Source organism: Leiobunum rupestre, chromosome 11 (assembly GCF_980474605.1).
Source record: "Leiobunum rupestre chromosome 11, qqLeiRupe1.1.hap1, whole genome shotgun sequence".
Taxonomy (NCBI): domain Eukaryota; kingdom Metazoa; phylum Arthropoda; class Arachnida; order Opiliones; family Sclerosomatidae; genus Leiobunum; species Leiobunum rupestre.
In genome coordinates this window covers 22,494,094-22,508,936 of record NC_143394.1, presented here as the reverse complement: position 1 = coordinate 22,508,936, position 14,843 = coordinate 22,494,094, and positions in this window count along the sequence as shown.

Here is a 14,843-nt window from a genome sequence, read left to right as displayed (position 1 = left end):
CGTGTTGAAATGCCAAATTTTTGTAAATTTCTTCAGTCAAACAGGGTTTTGAAGAAACATTGAAACTAGCAATTGATTAACATATCAATAAACTTGATTTATTATTGATATAAATAAGCCTGGCAGCTCTGTTTTGTTAACCAAACTAAGAAAATAAATATAAATTTTGAATTAATTCCAGCTACAAAATCCATTTATCTGGCAGATTGCCGTGTTGAAATGCCAAATTTTGGTAAATTTCTTCAGTCAAACAGGGTTTTGAAGAAACAATTACACTAGCAATTGATTAACAAATCAATAAACTTGAATAATTATTGATATAAATAAGCCTGGCAGCTCTGTTTTGTTAACCACACTAAGAAAATAAATATAAATTTTGAATTAATTCTTAAGAATAATGAATATTTCCAGCTCCAAAATCCATTTATCTGGCAGATTGCCGTGTTGAAATGCCAAATTTGGTAAATTTCTTCAGTCTAACAGGGTTTTGAAGAAACATTGACACTAGCAATTGATTAACAAATCAATAAATTTGATTAATTATTGATATAAATAAGCCTGGCAGCTCTGTTTTGTTAACCACACTCAGAAAATAAATATAAATTTTGAATTAATTCCAGCTACAAAATCCATTTATCTGGCAGATTGCCGTGTTGAAATGCCAAATTTTGGTAAATTTCTTCAGTCAAACAGGGTTTTGAAGAAACAATCACACTAGCAATTGATTAACAAATCAATAAACTTGATTAATTATTGATATAAATAAGCCTGGCAGCTCTGTTTTGTTAACCACACTAAGAAAATAAATATAAATTTTGAATTAATTCTTAAGAATAATTAATATTTCCAGCTCCAAAATCCATTTATCTGGCAGATTGTCGTGTTGAAATGCCAAATTTTGGTAAATTTCTTCAGTCAAACAGGGTTTTGAAGAAACATTGACACTAGCAATTGATTAACAAATCAATAAACTTGAATAATTATTGCAATAAATAAGCCTGGCAGCTCTGTTTTGTTAACCACACTAAGAAAATAAATATAAATTTTGAATTAATTCTTAAGAATAATGAATATTTCCAGCTCCAAAATCCATTTATCTGGCAGATTGCCGTGTTGAAATGCCAAATTTGGTAAATTTCTTCAGTCTAACAGGGTTTTGAAGAAACATTGACACTAGCAATTGATTAACAAATCAATAAATTTGATTAATTATTGATATAAATAAGCCTGGCAGCTCTGTTTTGTTAACCACACTCAGAAAATAAATATAAATTTTGAATTAATTCCAGCTACAAAATCCATTTATCTGGCAGATTGCCGTGTTGAAATGCCAAATTTTGGTAAATTTCTTCAGTCAAACAGGGTTTTGAAGAAACAATCACACTAGCAATTGATTAACAAATCAATAAACTTGAATAATTATTGATATAAATAAGCCTGGCAGCTCTGTTTTGTTAAACACACTAAGAAAATAAATATAAATTTTGAATTAATTCTTAAGAATTATGAATTTTTCCAGCTCCAAAATCCATTTATCTGGCAGATTGCCGTGTTGAAATGCCAAATTTTGGTAAATTTCTTCAGTCAAACAGGGTTTTGAAGAAACATTGACACTAGCAATTGATTAACAAATCAATAAACTTGAATAATTATTGATATAAATAAGCCTGGCAGCTCTGTTTTGTTAAACACACTAAGAAAATAAATATAAATTTTGAATTAATTCTTAAGAATTATGAATTTTTCCAGCTCCAAAATCCATTGATCTGGCAGATTGCCGTGTTGAAATGCCAAATTTTTGTAAATTTCTTCAGTCAAACAGGGTTTTGAAGAAACATTGAAACTAGCAATTGATTAACATATCAATAAACTTGATTTATTATTGATATAAATAAGCCTGGCAGCTCTGTTTTGTTAACCAAACTAAGAAAATAAATATAAATTTTGAATTAATTCCAGCTACAAAATCCATTTATCTGGCAGATTGCCGTGTTGAAATGCCAAATTTTGGTAAATTTCTTCAGTCAAACAGGGTTTTGAAGCAACAATCACACTAGCAATTGATTAACAAATCAATAAACTTGAATAATTATTGATATAAATAAGCCTGGCAGCTCTGTTTTGTTAACCACACTAAGAAAATAAATATAAATTTTGAATTAATTCCAGCTACAAAATCCATTTATCTGGCAGATTGCCGTGTTGAAATGCCAAATTTTGGTAAATTTCTTCAGTCTAACAGGATTTTGAAGAAACATTGACACTAGCAATTGATTAACAAATCAATAAATTTGAATAATTATTGCAATAAATAAGCCTGGCAGCTCTGTTTTGTTAACCACACTAAGAAAATAAATATAAATTTTGAATTAATTCCAGCTCCAAAATCCATTGATCTGGCAGATTGCCGTGTTGAAATGCCAAATTTTTGTAAATTTCTTCAGTCAAACAGGGTTTTGAAGAAACATTGAAACTAGCAATTGATTAACATATCAATAAACTTGATTTATTATTGATATAAATAAGCCTGGCAGCTCTGTTTTGTTAACCAAACTAAGAAAATAAATATAAATTTTGAATTAATTCCAGCTACAAAATCCATTTATCTGGCAGATTGCCGTGTTGAAATGCCAAATTTTGGTAAATTTCTTCAGTCAAACAGGGTTTTGAAGAAACAATCACACTAGCAATTGATTAACAAATCAATAAACTTGAATAATTATTGATATAAATAAGCCTGGCAGCTCTGTTTTGTTAACCACACTAAGAAAATAAATATAAATTTTGAATTAATTCTTAAGAATAATGAATATTTCCAGCTCCAAAATCCATTTATCTGGCAGATTGCCGTGTTGAAATGCCAAATTTGGTAAATTTCTTCAGTCTAACAGGGTTTTGAAGAAACATTGACACTAGCAATTGATTAACAAATCAATAAATTTGATTAATTATTGATATAAATAAGCCTGGCAGCTCTGTTTTGTTAACCACACTAAGAAAATAAATATAAATTTTGAATTAATTCCAGCTACAAAATCCATTTATCTGGCAGATTGCCGTGTTGAAATGCCAAATTTTGGTAAATTTCTTCAGTCAAACAGGGTTTTGAAGAAACAATCACACTTGCAATTGATTAACAAATCAATAAACTTGAATAATTATTGATATAAATAAGCCTGGCAGCTCTGTTTTGTTAAACACACTAAGAAAATAAATATAAATTTTGAATTAATTCTTAAGAATTATGAATTTTTCCAGCTCCAAAATCCATTTATCTGGCAGATTGCCGTGTTGAAATGCCAAATTTTGGTAAATTTCTTCAGTCAAACAGGGTTTTGAAGAAACATTGACACTAGCAATTGATTAACAAATCAATAAACTTGAATAATTATTGCAATAAATAAGCCTGGCAGCTCTGTTTTGTTAACCACACTAAGAAAATAAATATAAATTTTGAATTAATTCCAGCTACAAAATCCATTTATCTGGCAGATTGCCGTGTTGAAATGCCAAATTTTGGTAAATTTCTTCAGTCAAACAGGGTTTTGAAGAAACAATCACACTAGCAATTGATTAACAAATCAATAAACTTGATTAATTATTGATATAAATAAGCCTGGCAGCTCTGTTTTGTTAACCACACTAAGAAAATAAATATAAATTTTGAATTAATTCTTAAGAATAATGAATATTTCCTGCTCCAAAATCCATTTATCTGGCAGATTGTCGTGTTGAAATGCCAAATTTTGGTAAATTTCTTCAGTCTAACAGGGTTTTGAAGAAACATTGACACTAGCAATTGATTAACAAATCAATAAATTTGAATAATTATTGCAATAAATAAGCCTGGCAGCTCTGTTTTGTTAACCACACTAAGAAATAAAATATAAATTTTGAATTAATTCCAGCTCCAAAATCCATTGATCTGGCAGATTGCCGTGTTGAAATGCCAAATTTTTGTAAATTTCTTCAGTCAAACAGGGTTTTGAAGAAACATTGAAACTAGCAATTGATTAACATATCAATAAACTTGATTTATTATTGATATAAATAAGCCTGGCAGCTCTGTTTTGTTAACCAAACTAAGAAAATAAATATAAATTTTGAATTAATTCCAGCTCCAAAATCCATTGATCTGGCAGATTGCCGTGTTGAAATGCCAAATTTTTGTAAATTTCTTCAGTCAAACAGGGTTTTGAAGAAACATTGAAACTAGCAATTGATTAACATATCAATAAACTTGATTTATTATTGATATAAATAAGCCTGGCAGCTCTGTTTTGTTAACCAAACTAAGAAAATAAATATAAATTTTGAATTAATTCCAGCTACAAAATCCATTTATCTGGCAGATTGCCGTGTTGAAATGCCAAATTTTGGTAAATTTCTTCAGTCAAACAGGGTTTTGAAGAAACAATCACACTAGCAATTGATTAACAAATCAATAAACTTGAATAATTATTGCAATAAATAAGCCTGGCAGCTCTGCTTTGTTAACCACACTAAGAAAATAAATATAAATTTTGATTTAATTCCAGCTCCAAAATCGATTTATCTGGCAGATTGCCAAGTTGAAATGCCAAATTTTGGTAAATTTCTTCAGTCAAACAGGGTTTTGAAGAAACATTGACACTAGCAATTGATTAACAAATAAAAAAACTTGAATAATTATAGCAATAAATAAGCCTGGCAGCTCTGTTTTGTTAACCACACTAAAAAAAATAAATATAAATTTTGAATTAATTCCAGCTCCAAAATCCATTGATCTGGCAGATTGCCGTGTTGAAATGCTAAATTTTGGTAAATTTCTTCAGTCAAACAGGGTTTTGAAGAAACAATCACACTAGCAATTGATTAACAAATCAAAAAACTTGAATAATTATTGATATAAATAAGCCTGGCAGCTCTGTTTTGTTAACCACACTAAGAAAATAAATATAAATTTTGAATTAATTCTTAAGAATAATGAATATTTCCAGCTCCAAAATCCATTTATCTGGCAGATTGCCGTGTTGAAATGCCAAATTTGGTAAATTTCTTCAGTCTAACAGGGTTTTGAAGAAACATTGACACTAGCAATTGATTAACAAATCAATAAATTTGATTAATTATTGATATAAATAAGCCTGGCAGCTCTGTTTTGTTAACCACACTAAGAAAATAAATATAAATTTTGAATTAATTCCAGCTACAAAATCCATTTATCTGGCAGATTGCCGTGTTGAAATGCCAAATTTTGGTAAATTTCTTCAGTCAAACAGGGTTTTGAAGAAACAATCACACTAGCAATTGATTAACAAATCAATAAACTTGATTAATTATTGATATAAATAAGCCTGGCAGCTCTGTTTTGTTAACCACACTAAGAAAATAAATATAAATTTTGAATTAATTCTTAAGAATAATTAATATTTCCAGCTCCAAAATCCATTTATCTGGCAGATTGCCGTGTTGAAATGCCAAATTTTGGTAAATTTCTTCAGTCAAACAGGGTTTTGAAGAAACATTGACACTAGCAATTGATTAACAAATCAATAAACTTGAATAATTATTGCAATAAATAAGCCTGGCAGCTCTGTTTTGTTAACCACAATAAGAAAATAAATATAAATTTTGATTTAATTCCAGCTCCAAAATCAATTTATCTGGCAGATTTCCGTGTTGAAATGCCAAATTTTGGTAAATTTCTTCAGTCAAACATGGTTTTGAAGAAACATTGACACTAGCAATTGATTAACAAATCAATAAACTTGAATAATTATTGATATAAATAAGCCTGGCAGCTCTGTTTTGTTAACCACACTAAGAAAATAAATATAAATTTTGAATTAATTCTTAAGAATAATGAATATTTCCTGCTCCAAAATCCATTTATCTGGCAGATTGCCGTGTTGAAATGCCAAATTTTGGTAAATTTCTTCAGTCTAACAGGGTTTTGAAGAAACATTGACACTAGCAATTGATTAACAAATCAATAAATTTGAATAATTATTGCAATAAATAAGCCTGGCAGCTCTGTTTTGTTAACCACACTAAGAAAATAAATATAAATTTTGAATTAATTCCAGCTCCAAAATCCATTGATCTGGCAGATTGCCGTGTTGAAATGCCAAATTTTTGTAAATTTCTTCAGTCAAACAGGGTTTTGAAGAAACATTGAAACTAGCAATTGATTAACATATCAATAAACTTGATTTATTATTGATATAAATAAGCCTGGCAGCTCTGTTTTGTTAACCAAACTAAGAAAATAAATATAAATTTTGAATTAATTCCAGCTCCAAAATCAATTTATCTGGCAGATTTCCGTGTTGAAATGCCAAATTTTGGTAAATTTCTTCAGTCAAACATGGTTTTGAAGAAACATTGACACTAGCAATTGATTAACAAATCAATAAACTTGAATAATTATTGATATAAATAAGCCTGGCAGCTCTGTTTTGTTAACCACACTAAGAAAATAAATATAAATTTTGAATTAATTCTTAAGAATAATGAATATTTCCTGCTCCAAAATCCATTTATCTGGCAGATTGCCGTGTTGAAATGCCAAATTTTGGTAAATTTCTTCAGTCTAACAGGGTTTTGAAGAAACATTGACACTAGCAATTGATTAACAAATCAATAAATTTGATTAATTATTGATATAAAAAAGCCTGGCAGCTCTGTTTTGTTAACCACACTAAGAAAATAAATATAAATTTTGAATTAATTCCAGCTACAAAATCCATTTATCTGGCAGATTGCCGTGTTGAAATGCCAAATTTTGGTAAATTTCTTCAGTCAAACAGGGTTTTGAAGAAACAATCACACTAGCAATTGATTAACAAATCAATAAACTTGAATAATTATTGATATAAATAAGCCTGGCAGCTCTGTTTTGTTAACCACACTAAGAAAATAAATATAAATTTTGAATTAATACTTAAGAATTATGAATTTTTCCAGCTCCAAAATCCATTTATCTGGCTGATTGCCGTGTTGAAATGCCAAATTTTGGTAAATTTCTTCAGTCAAAATGTATTTTGAAGAAACATTGACACTAGCAATTGATTAACAAATCAATAAACTTGAATAATTATTGCAATAAATAAGCCTGGCAGCTCTGTTTTGTTAACCACACTAAGAAAATAAATATAAATTTTGAATTAATTCCAGCTACAAAATCCATTTATCAGGCAGATTGCCGTGTTGAAATGCCAAATTTTGGTAAATTTCTTCAGTCAAACAGGGTTTTGAAGAAACAATCACACTAGCAATTGATTAACAAATCAATAAACTTGAATAATTATTGCAATAAATAAGCCTGGCAGCTCTGTTTTGTTAACCACACTAAGAAAATAAATATAAATTTTGAATTAATTCCAGCTACAAAATCCATTTATCAGGCAGATTGCCGTGTTGAAATGCCAAATTTTGGTAAATTTCTTCAGTCAAACAGGGTTTTGAAGAAACATTGACACTAGCAATTGATTAACAAATCAATAAACTTGAATAATTATTGCAATAAATAAGCCTGGCAGCTCTGTTTTGTTAACCACACTAAGAAAATAAATATAAATTTTGAATTAATTCTTAAGAATAATGAATATTTCCTGCTCCAAAATCCATTTATCTGGCAGATTGCCGTGTTGAAATGCCAAATTTTGGTAAATTTCTTCAGTCTAACAGGGTTTTGAAGAAACATTGACACTAGCAATTGATTAACAAATCAATAAATTTGAATAATTATTGATATAAATAAGCCTGGCAGCTCTGTTTTGTTAACCACACTAAGAAAATAAATATAAATTTTGAATTAATTCTTAAGAATAATGAATATTTCCTGCTCCAAAATCCATTTATCTGGCAGATTGCCGTGTTGAAATGCCAAATTTTGGTAAATTTCTTCAGTCTAACAGGGTTTTGAAGAAACATTGACACTAGCAATTGATTAACAAATCAATAAATTTGAATAATTATTGCAATAAATAAGCCTGGCAGCTCTGTTTTGTTAACCACACTAAGAAAATAAATATAAATTTTGAATTAATTCCAGCTCCAAAATCCATTGATCTGGCAGATTGCCGTGTTGAAATGCCAAATTTTTGTAAATTTCTTCAGTCAAACAGGGTTTTGAAGAAACATTGAAACTAGCAATTGATTAACATATCAATAAACTTGATTTATTATTGATATAAATAAGCCTGGCAGCTCTGTTTTGTTAACCAAACTAAGAAAATAAATATAAATTTTGAATTAATTCCAGCTCCAAAATCAATTTATCTGGCAGATTTCCGTGTTGAAATGCCAAATTTTGGTAAATTTCTTCAGTCAAACATGGTTTTGAAGAAACATTGACACTAGCAATTGATTAACAAATCAATAAACTTGAATAATTATTGATATAAATAAGCCTGGCAGCTCTGTTTTGTTAACCACACTAAGAAAATAAATATAAATTTTGAATTAATTCTTAAGAATAATGAATATTTCCTGCTCCAAAATCCATTTATCTGGCAGATTGCCGTGTTGAAATGCCAAATTTTGGTAAATTTCTTCAGTCTAACAGGGTTTTGAAGAAACATTGACACTAGCAATTGATTAACAAATCAATAAATTTGATTAATTATTGATATAAAAAAGCCTGGCAGCTCTGTTTTGTTAACCACACTAAGAAAATAAATATAAATTTTGAATTAATTCCAGCTACAAAATCCATTTATCTGGCAGATTGCCGTGTTGAAATGCCAAATTTTGGTAAATTTCTTCAGTCAAACAGGGTTTTGAAGAAACAATCACACTAGCAATTGATTAACAAATCAATAAACTTGAATAATTATTGATATAAATAAGCCTGGCAGCTCTGTTTTGTTAACCACACTAAGAAAATAAATATAAATTTTGAATTAATACTTAAGAATTATGAATTTTTCCAGCTCCAAAATCCATTTATCTGGCTGATTGCCGTGTTGAAATGCCAAATTTTGGTAAATTTCTTCAGTCAAAATGTATTTTGAAGAAACATTGACACTAGCAATTGATTAACAAATCAATAAACTTGAATAATTATTGCAATAAATAAGCCTGGCAGCTCTGTTTTGTTAACCACACTAAGAAAATAAATATAAATTTTGAATTAATTCCAGCTACAAAATCCATTTATCAGGCAGATTGCCGTGTTGAAATGCCAAATTTTGGTAAATTTCTTCAGTCAAACAGGGTTTTGAAGAAACAATCACACTAGCAATTGATTAACAAATCAATAAACTTGAATAATTATTGCAATAAATAAGCCTGGCAGCTCTGTTTTGTTAACCACACTAAGAAAATAAATATAAATTTTGAATTAATTCCAGCTACAAAATCCATTTATCAGGCAGATTGCCGTGTTGAAATGCCAAATTTTGGTAAATTTCTTCAGTCAAACAGGGTTTTGAAGAAACATTGACACTAGCAATTGATTAACAAATCAATAAACTTGAATAATTATTGCAATAAATAAGCCTGGCAGCTCTGTTTTGTTAACCACACTAAGAAAATAAATATAAATTTTGAATTAATTCCAGCTCCAAAATCCATTTATCTGGCAGATTGCCGTGTTGAAATGCCAAATTTTAGTAAATTTCTTCAGTCAAACAGGGTTTTGAAGAAACATTGACACTAGCAATTGATTAACAAATAAAAAAACTTGAATAATTATTGCAATAAATAAGCCTGGCAGCTCTGTTTTGTTAACCACACTAAGAAAATAAATATAAATTTTGAATTAATTCCAGCTCCAAAATCCATTGATCTGGCAGATTGCCGTGTTGAAATGCCAAATTTTAGTAAATTTCTTCAGTCAAACAGGGTTTTGAAGAAACATTGAAACTAGCAATTGATTAACATATCAATAAACTTGATTAATTATTGATATAAATAAGCCTGGCAGCTCTGTTTTGTTAACCAAACTAAGAAAATAAATATAAATTTTGAATTAATTCCAGCTCCAAAATCAATTTATCTGGCAGATTTCCGTGTTGAAATGCCAAATTTTGGTAAATTTCTTCAGTCAATCATGGTTTTGAAGAAACATTGACAATAGCAATTGATTAACAAATCAATAAATTTGATTAATTATTGATATAAATAAGCCTGGCAGCTCTGTTTTGTTAACCACACTAAGAAAATAAATATAAATTTTGAATTAATTCTTAAGAATAATGAATATTTCCAGCTCCAAAATCCATTTATCTGGCAGATTGCCGTGTTGAAATGCCAAATTTTGGTAAATTTCTTCAGTCTAACAGGGTTTTGAAGAAACATTGACAATAGCAATTGATTAACAAATCAATAAATTTGATTAATTATTGATATAAATAAGCCTGGCAGCTCTGTTTTGTTAACCACACTAAGAAAATAAATATAAATTTTGAATTAATTCCAGCTACAAAATCCATTTATCTGGCAGATTGCCGTGTTGAAATGCCAAATTTTGGTAAATTTCTTCAGTCAAACAGGGTTTTGAAGAAACAATCACACTAGCAATTGATTAACAAATCAATAAACTTGATTAATTATTGATATAAATAAGCCTGGCAGCTCTGTTTTGTTAACCACACTAAGAAAATAAATATAAATTTTGAATTAATTCTTAAGAATAATTAATATTTCCAGCTCCAAAATCCATTTATCTGGCAGATTGTCGTGTTGAAATGCCAAATTTTGGTAAATTTCTTCAGTCAAACAGGGTTTTGAAGAAACATTGACACTAGCAATTGATTAACAAATCAATAAACTTGAATAATTATTGCAATAAATAAGCCTGGCAGCTCTGTTTTGTTAACCACACTAAGAAAATAAATATAAATTTTGAATTAATTCCAGCTCCAAAATCAATTTATCTGGCAGATTTCCGTGTTGAAATGCCAAATTTTGGTAAATTTCTTCAGTCAAACATGGTTTTGAAGAAACATTGACACTAGCAATTGATTAACAAATCAATAAACTTGAATAATTATTGATATAAATAAGCCTGGCAGCTCTGTTTTGTTAACCACACTAAGAAAATAAATATAAATTTTGAATTAATTCTTAAGAATAATGAATATTTCCTGCTCCAAAATCCATTTATGTGGCAGATTGCCGTGTTGAAATGCCAAATTTTGGTAAATTTCTTCAGTCTAACAGGGTTTTGAAGAAACATTGACACTAGCAATTGATTAACAAATCAATAAATTTGAATAATTATTGCAATAAATAAGCCTGGCAGCTCTGTTTTGTTAACCACACTAAGAAAATAAATATAAATTTTGAATTAATTCCAGCTCCAAAATCCATTGATCTGGCAGATTGCCGTGTTGAAATGCCAAATTTTTGTAAATTTCTTCAGTCAAACAGGGTTTTGAAGAAACATTGAAACTAGCAATTGATTAACATATCAATAAACTTGATTTATTATTGATATAAATAAGCCTGGCAGCTCTGTTTTGTTAACCAAACTAAGAAAATAAATATAAATTTTGAATTAATTCCAGCTACAAAATCCATTTATCTGGCAGATTGCCGTGTTGAAATGCCAAATTTTGGTAAATTTCTTCAGTCAAACAGGGTTTTGAAGAAACAATCACACTAGCAATTGATTAACAAATCAATAAACTTGAATAATTATTGCAATAAATAAGCCTGGCAGCTCTGTTTTGTTAACCACACTAAGAAAATAAATATAAATTTTGATTTAATTCCAGCTCCAAAATCGATTTATCTGGCAGATTGCCAAGTTGAAATGCCAAATTTTGGTAAATTTCTTCAGTCAAACAGGGTTTTGAAGAAACATTGACACTAGCAATTGATTAACAAATAAAAAAACTTGAATAATTATAGCAATAAATAAGCCTGGCAGCTCTGTTTTGTTAACCACACTAAAAAAATAAATATAAATTTTGAATTAATTCCAGCTCCAAAATCCTTTGATCTGGAAGATTGCTGTGTTGAAATGCCAAATTTTGGTAAATTTCTTCAGTCAAACATGGTTTTGAAGAAACATTGAAACTAGCAATTGATTAACATATCAATAAACTTGATTAATTATTGATATAAATAAGCCTGGCAGCTCTGTTTTGTTAACCACACTAAGAAAATAAATATAAATTTTGAATTAATTCCAGCTCCAAAATCCATTGATCTGGCAGATTGCCGTGTTGAAATGCCAAATTTTGGTAAATTTCTTCAGTCAAACAGGGTTTTGAAGAAACATTGAAACTAGCAATTGATTAACATATCAATAAACTTGATTAATTATTGATATAAATAAGCCTGGCAGCTCTGTTTTGTTAACCAAACTAAGAAAATAAATATAAATTTTGAATTAATTCCAGCTCCAAAATCAATTTATCTGGCAGATTTCCGTGTTGAAATGCCAAATTTTGGTAAATTTCTTCAGTCAAACAGGGTTTTGAAGAAACATTGAAACTAGCAATTGATTAACATATCAATAAACTTGATTAATTATTGATATAAATAAGCCTGGCAGCTCTGTTTTGTTAACCAAACTAAGAAAATAAATATAAATTTTGAATTAATTCCAGCTCCAAAATCAATTTATCTGGCAGATTTCCGTGTTGAAATGCCAAATTTTGGTAAATTTCTTCAGTCAATCATGGTTTTGAAGAAACATTGACACTAGCAATTGATTAACAAATCAATAAACTTGAATAATTATTGATATAAATAAGCCTGGCAGCTCTGTTTTGTTAACCACACTAAGAAAATAAATATAAATTTTGAATTAATTCTTAAGAATAATGAATATTTCCAGCTCCAAAATCCATTTATCTGGCAGATTGCCGTGTTGAAATGCCAAATTTTGGTAAATTTCTTCAGTCTAACAGGGTTTTGAAGAAACATTGACAATAGCAATTGATTAACAAATCAATAAATTTTATTAATTATTGATATAAATAAGCCTGGCAGCTCTGTTTTGTTAACCACACTAAGAAAATAAATATAAATTTTGAATTAATTCCAGCTACAAAATCCATTTATCTGGCAGATTGCCGTGTTGAAATGCCAAATTTTGGTAAATTTCTTCAGTCAAACAGGGTTTTGAAGAAACAATCACACTAGCAATTGATTAACAAATCAATAAACTTGATTAATTATTGATATAAATAAGCCTGGCAGCTCTGTTTTGTTAACCACACTAAGAAAATAAATATAAATTTTGAATTAATTCTTAAGAATAATTAATATTTCCAGCTCCAAAATCCATTTATCTGGCAGATTGTCGTGTTGAAATGCCAAATTTTGGTAAATTTCTTCAGTCAAACAGGGTTTTGAAAAAACATTGACACTAGCAATTGATTAACAAATCAATAAACTTGAATAATTATTGCAATAAATAAGCCTGGCAGCTCTGTTTTGTTAACCACACTAAGAAAATAAATATAAATTTTGAATTAATTCCAGCTCCAAAATCAATTTATCTGGCAGATTTCCGTGTTGAAATGCCAAATTTTGGTAAATTTCTTCAGTCAAACATGGTTTTGAAGAAACATTGACACTAGCAATTGATTAACAAATCAATAAACTTGAATAATTATTGATATAAATAAGCCTGGCAGCTCTGTTTTGTTAACCACACTAAGAAAATAAATATAAATTTTGAATTAATTCTTAAGAATAATGAATATTTCCTGCTCCAAAATCCATTTATCTGGCAGATTGCCGTGTTGAAATGCCAAATTTTGGTAAATTTCTTCAGTCTAACAGGGTTTTGAAGAAACATTGACACTAGCAATTGATTAACAAATCAATAAATTTGAATAATTATTGCAATAAATAAGCCTGGCAGCTCTGTTTTGTTAACCACACTAAGAAAATAAATATAAATTTTGAATTAATTCCAGCTCCAAAATCCATTTATCTGGCAGATTGCCGTGTTGAAATGCCAAATTTTAGTAAATTTCTTCAGTCAAACAGGGTTTTGAAGAAACATTGACACTAGCAATTGATTAACAAATCAATAAATTTGATTAATTATTGATATAAAAAAGCCTGGCAGCTCTGTTTTGTTAACCACACTAAGAAAATAAATATAAATTTTGAATTAATTCCAGCTACAAAATCCATTTATCTGGCAGATTGCCGTGTTGAAATGCCAAATTTTGGTAAATTTCTTCAGTCAAACAGGGTTTTGAAGAAACAATCACACTAGCAATTGATTAACAAATCAATAAACTTGAATAATTATTGATATAAATAAGCCTGGCAGCTCTGTTTTGTTAACCACACTAAGAAAATAAATATAAATTTTGAATTAATACTTAAGAATTATGAATTTTTCCAGCTCCAAAATCCATTTATCTGGCTGATTGCCGTGTTGAAATGCCAAATTTTGGTAAATTTCTTCAGTCAAAATGTATTTTGAAGAAACATTGACACTAGCAATTGATTAACAAATCAATAAACTTGAATAATTATTGCAATAAATAAGCCTGGCAGCTCTGTTTTGTTAACCACACTAAGAAAATAAATATAAATTTTGAATTAATTCCAGCTACAAAATCCATTTATCAGGCAGATTGCCGTGTTGAAATGCCAAATTTTGGTAAATTTCTTCAGTCAAACAGGGTTTTGAAGAAACAATCACACTAGCAATTGATTAACAAATCAATAAACTTGATTAATTATTGATATAAATAAGCCTGGCAGCTCTGTTTTGTTAACCACACTAAGAAAATAAATATAAATTTTGAATTAATTCTTAAGAATAATTAATATTTCCAGCTCCAAAATCCATTTATCTGGCAGATTGTCGTGTTGAAATGCCTAATTTTGGTAAATTTCTTCAGTCAAACAGGGTTTTGAAGAAACATTGACAC